Source organism: Papaver somniferum, chromosome 2 (assembly GCF_003573695.1).
Source record: "Papaver somniferum cultivar HN1 chromosome 2, ASM357369v1, whole genome shotgun sequence".
Lineage (NCBI taxonomy): Eukaryota > Viridiplantae > Streptophyta > Magnoliopsida > Ranunculales > Papaveraceae > Papaver > Papaver somniferum.
Window position 1 is genome coordinate 5,807,667 of NC_039359.1, and position 14,817 is coordinate 5,822,483.

At 34.9% G+C, this 14,817-nt stretch overlaps 1 pseudogene; it reads right to left on the reverse strand.

Moving 5' to 3' along the window:
* Positions 1–48: 48 nt before the first annotated feature.
* On the reverse strand, positions 49–1,955 carry LOC113346749 (annotated as a pseudogene).
* Between the last annotated feature and the right edge of the window lie 12,862 nt (positions 1,956–14,817).

Genomic DNA, 14,817 nt, shown 5'->3' on the forward strand with positions numbered 1-14,817 from the left:
ATTGTTTCGATTACCAGGATAGAAATATCTAATCTGAAGGGTATTTACTGAACATAATACAGAATTTGGCATTCACGTATGAACTATGAAGACCTCACTCACCAGTTGGAAGCAAACCAAGCAGAGTTGAAGTGTAATCCAAGTATATGAAGCATGGTCTTCTGATAAGAAAACTCTTGAAAGGCTAGAGTATAGCTGTCAGGTTCTTTGTGTTATTTATGTAATTTTAAATATCAGTTAAACTTACATCTACAACGGAAATTACAGGGGAGTTCTCAAAGATTTTGTTTCTTTTGCGATGGCCATTTCTAGTTCTTCCCACTTCAACTTCCTCTTCGTTTCTTCCTGCTCAGCCATGTTTATTCTATGTGCAGTCTCTTTGACGCACTTGGAATACATCATTGGGTCCATTTCCTCCAGCATCGGTTTTATGCTTTCTGTGAGTTGACGTATGCTCCTACTCCAATGCCCCTTAAGGTTCATTTCAATGCGTAGCACCACTTCAGGAAACACCTCTTCCATAAGTACAGGGCCCTCTCTGCAACCTACGAAGCAAATCCAAAATCAAGTGTATGTGAAAACTTTCGTCAAGACTAGAACATCTAGTTGTTCAAGAATAGAAAATGAGGATGTTACCTGTGAGTTGCAACTGTTCAAACATTTCGCGAATTGTGCACATAATGGCTTAGCCAACTTCTTACACTCACCGGGATCAATATTTTCAACCAATTCCTCCAATTGTCCAATTAACAAAACCTCCTTTTGGCAATTGGTAACTGGCCAATACTTTAAAGTCCCTCTGACGACAGTCTCACCTAAAATAGTTTCCTTCTGTATAAATTGAGAAACACAATAAGCCAATTGCCTGTGGTAAGTTTGGATGCCTTTGGGCTTGTGAAGAGGAATAAGAACCTTAACCAAAAACAACTTGTGCTCCTCCTTGATCGGAACTGCGAACCCGTTAATGATACTTCCCCATGTTTCGAGCAATTCTCCGATCCCACACTGAGTTTCCATCTCACAAACATAGTGTAAGAACACATTAATCATTGATTTTCTCATATTTGATCTGTAAAATGTGAATTCCGAGTATATCCGATGGTACACATTCTTCAAAGTCTCGCGCTCTCTAGGATCCTCTGATTGAAAGAGCAAGAGTAAATTAACAAGAAACGAATGATCCATGTGATTACGTAGAGTTTTGGGGTCAGCATTTATGACTAGTCGTAGAAGAATACAATATACAACTTGTAGGTGTGGCCAGGAAGGTACAGGAACCGCCATGGGCTCTTCATCATCAGGTGAATCAACTGGTGTAGTTGATGCATTTGGACATGGTGGGAGTGGTCTGAATAGGTTAGCAGATATCATGGAGATAAGCGCTGATTGAATCTCATCATCATCCAAGAGGTTGTTTTCAGGTGATTTTAGAAGAGATAGAAGCTTCTTGAAATCTTGTTGAGATACTGTTTCTAATGGATCGACGAAAGTGTAGATGAAGATGATTGGTTGAGAGAAGTTCTTGTGAAGATGATTGGTTGAGAGAAGTTCTTGAAATCTTGTTGAGATACTGTTTTGTGCAATAAGAAATGATTGAGAGAAGTTCTTGTGAAGATGATTGGTTGTTGTTGATGGTGTTATCCCCATAGTTTGTGCATGATGAATCCAAACTAAACAGGAATTCAAGTGTTGTTGATTTTTTCTTTGGTGGTGTCCTTTGAGCACCCATACCTCTACCTCCTCTGACTCTGCTTCTGCTTCTGCTTCTTCCTCTATCTCTATCTCTGTCACTTCTTATTCTTCTCCTTTCAATTGTACTTTACTACTTAGAATATTGGTATTTTGAGTTCTTCATGATTGATAGATGATTGTACTACAGAGTGAGTTAGTGAGAGTTGAACTTGGAAATAATGCTGTTAAACTAAGGTACTCTGTTTGGGTTGTGAGAGTGAGTCCAAAAAGACAGCGATGTTATAGTTAGGAATCGTGGAATTCGATAAATGGAGTTCTCTCAACTTGTAGACCAAAGCCGACAAAATAATCAAAGAGACAAGGACAGCTGGGTTATATTAGGTAGCTTGATTTCTTCTTTGATTCTTGGCCGCCTGTTTTTGAGGATCAGTGCCAAGTGGAGTTTCTTCTTATTATCTTCATGTGCTCCTTTACCTTATCGTAAGGGCCGGCACATTAACTTATTTGGTAACCCTACAAGAATTTATTTTTTCTTTTAATTTCAATGTGCAGTTATCATAAGTCATAATCAGGTTTTAGTTGTCGTTAATCATGTACTCTTCCATTTGCCTATACTGTTTATGGGACAAGTTTTATATTTTTAATTGTCCGTCCACTTTCTAGATTGTATATTGCGATCGCGATTCTTTCATTTTTCATTTTTTTGAAAAATTTGGGAGTATCTACGAGTTTCACAGTAAAATGCAAAATTTATAAAGATTTATGAAAAAGTGACAAAAAAATTAAAACAGTTACCTGGGCACATGCACCACAATATCCCAGTTATAAATTAAAGTGATAAATATAAACCAGAAAACATCCCACAATTTAAACCCCAATTATACAGTAAACAATTCACTGCAATAATAAGTTTTCATCTTGCAATGTTTTTAGATTTATTTGTTTAAATTCTAAGTTATTTGGAAGGTGATTTTTGCAGTATTAATCTTTATGGTTTTATATATTGCAAATTGTTATGGGATATGTTTTTTACGTCCGTGAACCTTGACTGTCCCATAGTTGCTCAAAATTTAACTCTATTATCGTCGGCATGAAAGTATTGATAAAGGATAGAATGAACTTTTGACTACAAAAGTTAAGCCTGTTATGTCATTATGCAAATATTAATGGAAGATAGGATGAACTATTGTTTTCAAAGATTAAGTCTATTATATGTCATTGTGCAAATAGTGATGAAAAATAGAATGAATTTTTGATTATTCCGCAATATTGGTCTTTCCCTGATCCACATCTTTGTGTATGTACTGTGTTGCTCCATAAGTTCTCTTATGTTGAGCATGGCCAACTTAATTGATCTTTTCCTTGTGATTAATTCAATTGAGTTTTTTTATTGATACAAATTCATGTTTCATGTGATTTGTTAATGTCCAAAGAAATCCTTCTTTTCTTATAAAAGTAAGGTTGCTCTTGTTGTTCTTTCGGGAATGACATTTTATGGGGGAGAGTTCTTAATTGAACTTGTGCTTAATTCCCAAATCTTTGTGGGGAGTACGGCTATGGAATATTGTAGGGGTTATCTTGTATCTTTATAAACTCCTTGATGAATGCATTTAGTTTCGGCTATATGATTGCATCTAAACAAGTTGATATGTTGTTCTCTTTTGGTCATGGAGTATCTCTATGAAAATTTCATGAGGATCCCACTAGTTTTCGTACCTTTGACAATTTATATTAACAAAAAGGGAGAGAATTAATGTGTAGTTCACACTACAAATATTTATGGTTTACATATCATTATATAAGGGGGAGTGGTTTTCATGTGGGATGAAGTATTGACTAAGGGGGAGTGATACATATCACCATAGTATTGTTGTCAAAGTTGTGATAAAATTGAACTTTGATGGTATGTAATAGTATTATGACACTGTATAACAATGATTGATAGAAATTGTTTTCTCACTGTTATAGCTACGGATCTTCAACAACGATGATGCATAATTGAACACATTTGGAATCATTGGAGTACTTGGAAGTGACGAATATTTCGAGTAATGTTGAAGCACCAAGGAGATCAAGCATTTGGATGAGAAGCTACAAAGTTTATTTATTTTGTAATCCATATGTATTCATAGTTTTGTCACTAAAATTGACAAAGGGGGGGATTGTTAGAGCACTGCTCGGTCGAACTCGCAAGCGTTGCTATCTCAAGCTTGTTTGTCAATGTTAGTGATTAAAACTATAAGTCTTGATTTCTAGTCTACTTATAGTGATGTCTCGGACAAGGATAGATTGTGTAGTTGAGCATTAGACTTCACGGCGTTCATCAATTGAAGACGAAGAACTACTAAGGAGAGCTTGTGGAACTTCATCAACAAAAGGGATGTACAGACTAGAACGTATACTTGGAAAGTATATTTATACTCTATCTCCTATATTGAGACATAAGTCGTATTATTATGGTTTTAGATTATGCACATTTGAGATTTCGAGCTGAGTTTAACTCGCTTACATATTTCTCGAAATATGTGTTAGTAAGCTTTCTCTTCAACCAAGTTCATCTTATATTCTTGAGTGACGAAAGTCAAAAGATAATCATGTGAAAATCGCCGAGTAACATCTTACACGGTTTGTGTGATACAATCATTTGGTGTAGACTTGGAATGTTTCGTTATGATTATTTCAATAACTTGAAAATTGCTTTGATGCTAATAGTGTGTGAAAAAGACTATTGTCATCCTCTAAGAAAGTTTCAATGATTGAAATAGAGTTTAGAACTATTGGATTATGAACATAGTATGCAATCTTGCATGTATGTGATCCATGACCGGAACTAGAGTATGCATACTCGTATGCGTACTTGTGGTGGTGAAATTCCGTGTACCAAGTACACATACCGGTACACATACTTGCGTAAGGTATAGGTCCGGGAATTTCTGCTAGGTTTTGGAAGTGTGCTAATGTATGCGTACATCGCATACTGGCGAACCCAAACTCAGACCGGCTATTTAAGTATGCGTACCCGTTTGCATACTTAAGTGGTTAAAATTCTAAAATCGTTTTGTTCATGAACTAATACATTTATATATTAAGGAATGCATTCTTTGCTAACCATGGATATAATGTTCATGAATTGATTCGATTGAATCAAACCGATTTTACTTCAATTGTGTTCTTGTATACTTCTATGAGAAGATAGCAATTGAAAAACTCTTTAACTAGTTTCATTTGAGTCATTTGAACTAGTTATGGTTAAAATGGATAAGGTTGATATGAGAGTGTTCATATAGCTAGCCTCAGTTAACTACTGTTGAGTCAACATGGTGTACATGTTTAGGTACAGTTACATAAACCTAAATGAGGGTACATTTCATTTGTGTATAACAAGCTAAGCTCGATCTAATTGTTGAAAGATATTAACTTGAATCTAATCAGGTTTTCATCTAACCGTGAATATTGAATACTTTGTTACCAAGGTAACTTAGATTGCAAACCCTGATTTGAAAACTATATAAAGGAGAACTCTAGCAACTGGGAAACCTAATCCCCACACCTCATGTGTGATACTAGTTGTATAAGCTAGAGTCCATTCTCCTTTAACCTTAGGTTTTTCACGAAACCATGCAGGTTAACGACTTGAAGACTTCATTGGGTTTGTGAAGCCAGGCCCAACTATTTTCTCTGTAGTTGCGTGTTCTGATCTTGCTGTTTGCGTCGTATTAAGTACTATCTTCTCTAATATTTGTTCGAGATTTAATCTCCGATAGGCAAGATAAAAAGTAGTCACAAACATCTTCGTCTCATCGTTTGTGATTCCACAATATCCTGTTTCGCTACCATACGATTAAGATTATTGTGAGGTGATTGATACTACTAGGCTTTTCATCGGGAATATAAGTCTGGTTTATCAATTGGTTCATGTGCACCTTGATTTATCAAAAGACAAAACAAAACTCGTAGGTATTTCTGTGGGAGACATATTTATCTATTCCAATAGACTTTTCTGTGTGAGACAAATTTATTTATCAAGTCTTCGACTTTGGGTCGTAGCAACTCTTGGTTGTGGGTGAGATCAACTAAGGGAATCAAGTGCGTAGTATCCTGCTGGGATCAGAGACGTAAGGAACAAAACTGTACCTTGAATCAGTGTGAGATTGATGAGGGTTCAACTACATTCCAGTCTGAAGTTCATTGGTAATAGACTAGTGTCTATAGCGGCTTAATACAATATGGTGTTCAAAGATGGACTAGGTCCCGGGGTTTTTCTGCATTTTCGATTTTCCTCGTTAACAAAATTCTGGTGTCTGTGTTATTTCTTTTCCGCATTATATTTGATTATATAATTGAAATATCACAGGTTGTGCATTGAATCGATCAATTGGTACATCCAACCTTTGGTTGTTGATTGAAATTGATTGATCCTTGAACATTGGTCTTTGGTACCGTTCAAGTTGCTTCTCTTATATTCAACCGGGTTCGCAAATTCCCATTTGTTGATTGCATATTGAATTGAGAGATAGAGATATAAAACTCTTTGATATACTTTTCTCTAGATTGAGTCTGACTGTCTAGTTGATTCTCTTGAAAGTGTATTGGAATTTGTCTATTCAGATGCCAAACGAAATATTGGGTGTGGTGCTTTTTCAACCTCTATGACATCATTGATCACCAAAGCACTTGTGTATGTGCATCATGAAGTGTTTAAATGAACATCAAATTTCTTATAGTTCATAAGGCATATTTTCCAAAGAACGGTCATTATACACGGTTCCGTAACCGGACCACTGTGTATATTTTTCCATGTGATTTCAAGACTAATTCTCGCATGCTTACTTGAAACCCTAATTAGAGTTTCATCTGAACAGAGAAAGTGTTTACTTGAATTTCAAGTTATCTTAGCTTGAATTCTAAGCAACCCTCAGTTTTAAACAACTATAAATAGAGATGCTCTTTAAACCGGGAAATTAAATCCCCGACTCTTCTGTGTACTAGTTGATAGCTAGAGTCCTCCTCTATTGATATAGGTTTCTTATGAGAACCATAATTAGGTCTATGACTAGAAGACTTCGCTTTGGGGATTCACAAAGACAGATCCGATTATCTTTTATCTTGATAGTTCGTGTATCCTAATATTGTTGTTCTGTTATCGAGGTTTTCATAATCTCTTTCAGGCAAGATATATAGAGATTGCAAAGTTCTCTTCGTTTCAGATTTTTGTGATTTCTCAAGACAGATATCTGAAAACTTATGTTAATTTATTAGCTCAAGATTCTTCTTAAGGGGTGGTTAAAGATCCAGACTGCTCATCTAACTATGTGTAAGTGTTCCAGATTGTGATGTTTGCTAGATTTTCCTATTGAAAATAGAATTCCAATCCTTGATCTTTGATCTAAAGGGAAATCAAATAGGATTATCAGTTAGAGGCATATTGGTATCAAAAGTCTTCACTTAGATTGAAACAACTCTTAGGCTATAAAAGACGTCAGCTAAGAAAATCAATTGCGTAGAGACTTGAGAGGTTGAAGAGACGTAAGGAGCACGGTCGTAACTAAATCTCCTGGAGGATGGATTCGGTCTCAACTATATTCCAGTCTGAAGTGTGATAGTATACTAGTGTATGTACCGGCTTAATACAATTTGATGTTCAAATCTGGATGAGGTTCCGGGGTTTTTCTGCTATTGCGCTTCCATCTACCAAGAAAAACACATTGTACGTACTACCCAATATTAAATACACTATAGGTAAAAAATTTCTCTCTCTGGAAACTTAAGTGTCTTATAGAGTATATGTCCAAACAATCTTCAAAGAAATGTGAACAGACGGTTTATCAATTCTTTTGGTAATCCAATTGGAAGAACTGTAAGTGCGATTGATGTCCCTTGTTTTGATGAGGATCCATATTTTCAGTCAGCGTTACTTGATAAAATTAATCTCTTTGAAACTATTGAGAATGAAACTTCTTCAATCCAAAAAATGAAGCAATGTTTTTCTCAACAAAAGACTAGAAGAAAGTAATGAAACTGAGAAACTATTGAGAATGAAACTTAACGACGAAGATCCCATTCAGGATCTCTCAAGGATTAAAGAAATGGAGAAAGAGATATCTATACTTAAATCGCACTGTGATCATTTGAAAGAGTCTAGCTCTCACTTCTCTGCAAATATTGTAGAAAGTGTAAACTCCCAGAATTATCAATCTCCTGAGAAAAAGGTTGGTATATCCTCTAACGCAGTCTTTACGTCATTATGGAAGGTTAAAACTGATCTCATAAGAACCCATAAGACCTGCTATTGTTGTGGCAAGAAAGGAAACTTAATGAAACAGTGCAACGTACGATCTAAAGAAAACTGTTCACGTACCGAAACTCTCAATACCACCAGCGACGGTAAGTTTGGTAACCGTAGATCAAACGAAAATCATTTGAAGGATCGTTCTTTGCCACTCGAGAGTACAAGAATTTCTGTTTTACAGAAATCGTTGCGTCAAATTATCAAATGTGTTGCCACTCTCAAGTCTAGTGAGATTAAAAAGGATAAATCCAAATAAAAAACTTCTTTGAAGAAGGCCTTTTCTACAGTTTCTCACAAATGCTATATTTCAAACTTCAGCAGAGATGTTGGTCATATTGATATTGATATTGATAAAAGAATCTATAATCTTAAATATCTTATTAACACACTAAGGCGAAGCATAAAAAGAGCAAAATAAGGATTGGTTCGAGACTAACAATATCAAAGATTGATTAAATATAGAACAAGGGTTTAAGCAAAGGATTTTTTTGTTCTTGATAAGAAAAATTCTTATCACAATGCAACCTGATTTTACTTCCATGTCCCGTATCTTGTTATAAGGAGAATGCACAGTAACAGAAAGGAAGCAATTTTTTTAATTATGTTCAGTATGAGAAGCTCTTGTCTATGTGTTAAATTTTGGAAGAATGTATTAGTTGTTATCTTGACGTGAGAGATAAAAATGTATTCCCTTTGTTGAGTTTTCGCTCTGAAAGGATATATTTTCTTGTGAATCAAATAATGACTCAATGTGGATATCAATTCTTGCTATGCTAAGTTGTAGGTTTTCTTTGAGAACTCTTGTGCATACAACTAACTTGATTTATGTGTCCTTAGAATATCCTAATCACATTATTGATACATACATTCTTCATGTAAAATGGATAAAAGACTTTGTTGACATCTTCTGGATTTTCTTATCCAACAAGTTTTTTTTTCTTTGACAGGACATAACTGATTTTTCCAAAAGAAAACAAGTTATTTGTTTTCTTCGTAGGTTACGGAACCAACAAGATAATCTTCGGATTTCCCTGTTGGACTAAGAACTTGTTTTTGGAAAGGACTCCTCTACTTCCGGTTTCTCTAACCTAAGAAACTATAAATACGCTTGAGATTTTGTGATTCAAGTGTATGTGTGTAAATTTGTCTCTTGAATTTTCAAAAGACATGGATGATTCTAGCATTAATAATTACACAAAGGAAGAAAGAAAAGAGAAAGACGAAGATACCCTCTCACCATATCTTGCTACTTTGCTCACGAATATAGAAAACCTGTTTATATTTCTACGAACTTGGTAGGAAACCTTATGATAGATTGTGAAGTTGTGTTTGATCAGCTATCCACTTCTAAAAAGAATATTGATCTCTTGAAATCAGACTTGGAAAAGGCTTCTGAAGATCTTGCTTCCTTGAAATCTCTGGTGAATGACTATATCTAATTAGCTACTTTCTTCCTTTATTTTTACTAGTTAAATCCATGTATGAATTTTATTCTTTTCGTTTTAGGAAGGATACTAGATTTTCGAGTAGTTTTTATGTGTTACATTAGTTATTCCAAATACTATCATCTTGCATGTTTAAAGGTTATATAATTAAATTTTATTTTGAAATATGACTCGCAATAACCTTCATGGATTATATATTTGTATTGCTTTGAGATTTATTCTTTGCTATCATATTCTGGTGATTAGAATATATATCTCATATTTTCTCATAGCTTAAGCTCTTAACTCTTGTTAAAAGAGGAGTAAACTATTTTGAGAATGCAGTATTGATCTCTCCACGATTATACTTTGTGAATGATTGCTACAAGATTCCGTGAGATTTTCTCTAAGAACCTGCTTATCTCCTTAAGTGCATAACCTCCAGGGAATAAGCGGTGAACTTTAGTCTCTACGTCCGTACATAGCTAGGGAAGTATAAATTTACTTTGTTCATAATTGGCGAATAAATTTTTTAATGTCCAATTAAATCCTTTTCTTGTGATTAGAGTAAAGTTCTCCCATGTTGTTCTTTCAGGAATGATATCAAATGGGAGAGAATCTTTTGAACTTGTGTTTAACTGACGTAACTTTGTGTGGAGAGCGGATGTGGAATTTATAAGAGATGCTTGCACCTATATATCTCCTTGATTAAAATGTTGAGTTTCTTGGTGAAATCGTTTAAACTAAAAGTTGGTATGTGTTCTCTAGTCGTGATACTCTTTTGTTTAATTCATTATGCAGTTTTTCGCTTTTCCCAATTTTATTGACAAAAATGGAAAGAATTATTAGGCAGTATCTTACTATAATATATGGCTTCTCGGAGCATTATGATCCATAAATATTACCTATTTTGTAAAATAAAAAAAAATTGCATGTATTGACTGAGGGGGAGAACATATCACAGTATCATTGCTTCAAAGTTATGGTGTAATTGAATTTTGGATAAAATAACAATACTATGTTTCCGTATAACAACCATTGAGTAGAGTGATTTCTCACTTCACGTGTTCCCAATGTTCCTTGCAAGGTTCGTGCATATATTTCCAATCCTTAATTATTACCCACTACTGAGATGTCGGGTCGAGTTAGATGAAGATACTGTAGTGCTCCAACTATACTACGATATAAAGTTGGTTCTGGAAACTTCATAGTCCTTGCTTTCGGACTCGAGTCTGGCCATCGAGAGATAGGCTAAAAGATATGATTCTACCAAGCTTGGTGAAAAGAAATGGCTACCAAGTACACTACCAACGTTTTTGTTCGGCAACCTATATGGAAAAAACCAAATATACTCACAAGTCACAATTAGGTCAAGGAAAAAACCCTTGAATAAGAGTTCTTAAATGATCTCAAAAATAAATATCCAAGATCAATCTAGTTGTATCCGAATTAAGAGGATCATTGTTAGAGCATTGCTCGGTCGAACTCACAAGTTTTTCTATATCAAGCTTGTTGTCAAATTTAGTTGTCAAAACCATATCTTGATTTCTAGTCTACAATTAGTTAAGTCTCGGTCTAGGATAGAGGTAGTTGAGAAACGAACCAGTCATCATTTGTGTTCTACCGTTTGAATGTGAAGATCAACCGAAGCTTTTGGAGAACTTCATCAACAAAAGTTAAGTAAAGATTGAACCACCTATTTCTTAAGTTATATTCACCTTTCTATCCTTGAGACAATTTTCGCATAACTAATTAGACTAGCTTGCATAGACAAGAATTTCGAGTTGAGAACTAGTTATTAAGTTTACGAATTTCTCGAAATATAATGACTAAGCTTAATGAACATTTTGTTCATACTTGATAAAATATCGGTGGAGAACAATTTATTCTTCGGAACCAAATAATGATTCAAGTCTATCACTCAAAAATAGCCTGAAACAGTGATATGTGTCATTGATGTTATTCATAAATGTTTCAAATCGATTTAGAGAAATATAAAACTACTATATTCGGAATAAAATACAGTGTTATCAGTCTTACAAACTGAGAAAACTGTTATATGTATGAAGCCGTATTACATGTACTTGTACACGTAGCAGAGTAGCTATATATCGACTTTCAGATTTGTGTGATATGCATATTCGTATGTACATCATGGGAAAATATGTTTGTTTCGTGATCCGGATATGTATGCATATTTGTATGCAAACCATTTTGAAACTGTGGTAAGGGAATCGGGTTAAGTTAATCAAACTGGTATGCGAGCCAATACAGTTCTATGTTCTAGAACCAGTTTAGTACCCAAACCGGTACGTGAACTGAAAAAGTTATGTGAACTCCGGAACCGGTAAAAGTCTTAAGTTTGCAAACCGGTACGTGAACTGAAAAAGTTTTGTCAACTCCGAAACTCGGTTATTTCTTATAAGTTTGCAAACCGGTTCGTGTACTATGACTCATCTGACTCACGAACGACTCAAAGCAATTATATCTTGTACATTTACCAACTATGTCGATTATAATTCAATTGCAATTAAATTATTTCTACGAAATGATTTGAATTTGATCAATTATCTAGTTAACACTAGACTCATTTGATCACATGGTTGTGACTCAAGATTAATGTCTTAGTGAACATGAAAATGGGTGTTAAGCTTTTGAAGTTCAAATCGGCCAGTTTCTGCTAACCAAATTGTACATAGTATTTATACACGGTTCTGTTACGGTTTAAATAACCAGATTGTATATCTTGTTTATGTGAATAAGATTCAAATCTTTCATCTAACGATGAATATTGTTTGCTTGGTTGCAAAGCTATCTTATCTTAAACCTAAAGCAACCTAGGCTTTGAAGTTTATATAAGGGGAACTCTTGGAAACTGGGATCTTTGAATCCTGACACTACTTTTTGGTATGTCCTAGCTGTATCTAGAGTCGTTCTCTCCAGAAACACTTTTAGGGTTTAACGACTACAAAGACTTCATTGGGAGTCGTTAATCCATGTCCAATTATCTTTTATCTTGATAACTAGAGTATCCTGATATTGATTGTTTATAGAGCTTGCTCCAACGATCAAGATATATAGTAATCATAAAAGTTCTCTTCGTCTCATACTTTGTTGATTCCGCAAGTTTTATACTTGTGAGGTGAATAATAATCTAGATTGCACTTTGGGTTGCATAAGTCCGGATTTTATGGATAGCCAGATTGTTGTCAAGTTGTTATCGATTTTCGTCACCTAGATATTCGTTTGATATGATCATCCGTTTAGATGATAAATCAGGAAATCAATCATAGGTTTAATCTGTGGGAGGCAGATTTGGTTTAAAGTCTTCAATTGAGTTGAAGCAACTCTTAGTTGGTGTGATACCGTCTAAGGGAATCAATTGCGCGATATCCTGTTGGGATTCAAGAGGCGTAAGGAGCGCGAGTGTACCTGAGTCAGTGGGAGACTGAGTTCGGGTTCAACTACATTCCAGACCGAAGTTAATTTGTAGTAGCAACTTAATACAGTTTGGTGTTCAATATGGACTAGGTCCCGGGTTTTTTTCTTTGTTTGCATTTTCGGTTTCCTCGTTAACAAAATATCTGGTGTCTGTGTTATTTCTTTTTCCGCATTATATTATTTATCTTTATAATTGAAATATCACAGGTTGTGCGTTGATCAATCACAGTATATAGGTCCGACCTTGTTTGTTAGATAAGACTTGATTGATACTTGGATATTGGTCTTTGGTACCGTCCAAGAACTCTCTTTGTAGTTAGGTTCACAGATTCAGTTCTGTAAACGTTCTAACAACAATATATATATATAAACTCTAAACACTTTCCTTGATTGAGTTTTAAATCTCGGAGTTGTGTTGAGTTTGTCCATACAAATTGCCTACGAAAAAATTGGTGGTGTATTTTGGTACCCCCAATGTTTTCAATTGGAATCAGAGTAGCCAAACACGTTAAGACGTAATAAGTCCGTGTTTGAAGCATTATGACTATATGGACAGAGAAGAAATCTCTAACAAGCACTGAACCAGTTTAAAAGAAATTGTTTCTATGGATCCTGTAAAAGAGTCTGATTTATCAAACTCTTTAAGAGACGAACACTATGGTTCCATAAAACAATTCAATATTGATAAGTGTCATTCCTACTGTTTTAAAGATGAGTCTGATTCAGAAGTAGAACGGAAAATAGCCAAGGAAAGCTCTGAAATTTTCAAGCGTATGGAATTTCAGGCTTCTGAGCTATTTCGGTTGCGACACAAAGTCAATACTCTCATTGGTAAGAATACTGCTCTATGTTGCGATAGTGAATCAAAAGAAACTACCATGATGATAGCTTCTGAATAAGGCGATGAACTAGGAAAAGTAAGAACAAATTCTGTTCATGATATACTAACAATGTCGGAGTCAGAAACTAACAGTTAAAGTATAACTTTGATAAGAGAGGATCAGTTGAAATTATCCGACCAAGATAAAACTGTGTCTCCAAGAAGGAAAAGCTCTTTACAAAATGAAATTATAAATTGTTGGAAAACTTGTGTATATATCGCAATAAAACAAACAGAAAAGAAGAGATACGCAAACCCAATTAGAAGAAATCAAATTTGAGGCAAAGATTATATTCTATAGCCTTAAGACAGATTCACCCTGCACTGGTGCTTACGTATTATCAATGTCTGCCTCCCAGGATACAACGACTTTCTTCTCGATGTAGTAGCACTCCAAACTTCGAGAAACGGTGAACCAAAACCTTAGTGATGAACTTTCTTGATTGACAAAACTTAATCTCTACTGAGTTCAATAGAATGCATATTAGTTTTCTAATTTTATCTTCTAACCTAATTGTGCAGGGTATATATAGATGCTAATGGTACATCTTCGTCAAATTGTCGTGTTGCTTCATGGAGGGATGTGTCTGTATACAAATAGGTATATTAGGTTTCTCTTAGTTTTACGATAACTAACTTTTCCTAATTGGACCAAACACTATAAGGTCCAAACCATATGTATACAACCCATTTCCAAATCCAACACACAAAGGATTTTCTATTCACTCGAAAATTGTCACGTCAAATACAATTTTCCAACATCAATACTACCCGTTCTGATTTCTTTGAAACTCGTAAAGTGTGATTTTATTGCATCATTAAAGGACATGTGCAAAGAAAGTGTAAAATGAGGTTGGATAATTTCCAGTTTGACCGTCTTAAAAACACCTTGGATTTAATTCTAAAAGGTGTTACTGATATTCAGATGTCTAAACCTCTTGAGGTGAGATCACATTCAAGCAAATCTGCTTCTGGGAATGTCAGCACTTCATGGTCCATGAATATTCGAACAAACCAAAAGGGTAGTACGCAAAATCTGTTTAAAATGAACCTCGTGAAACCATCACAAATATGGGTTCGAAAGAATACCT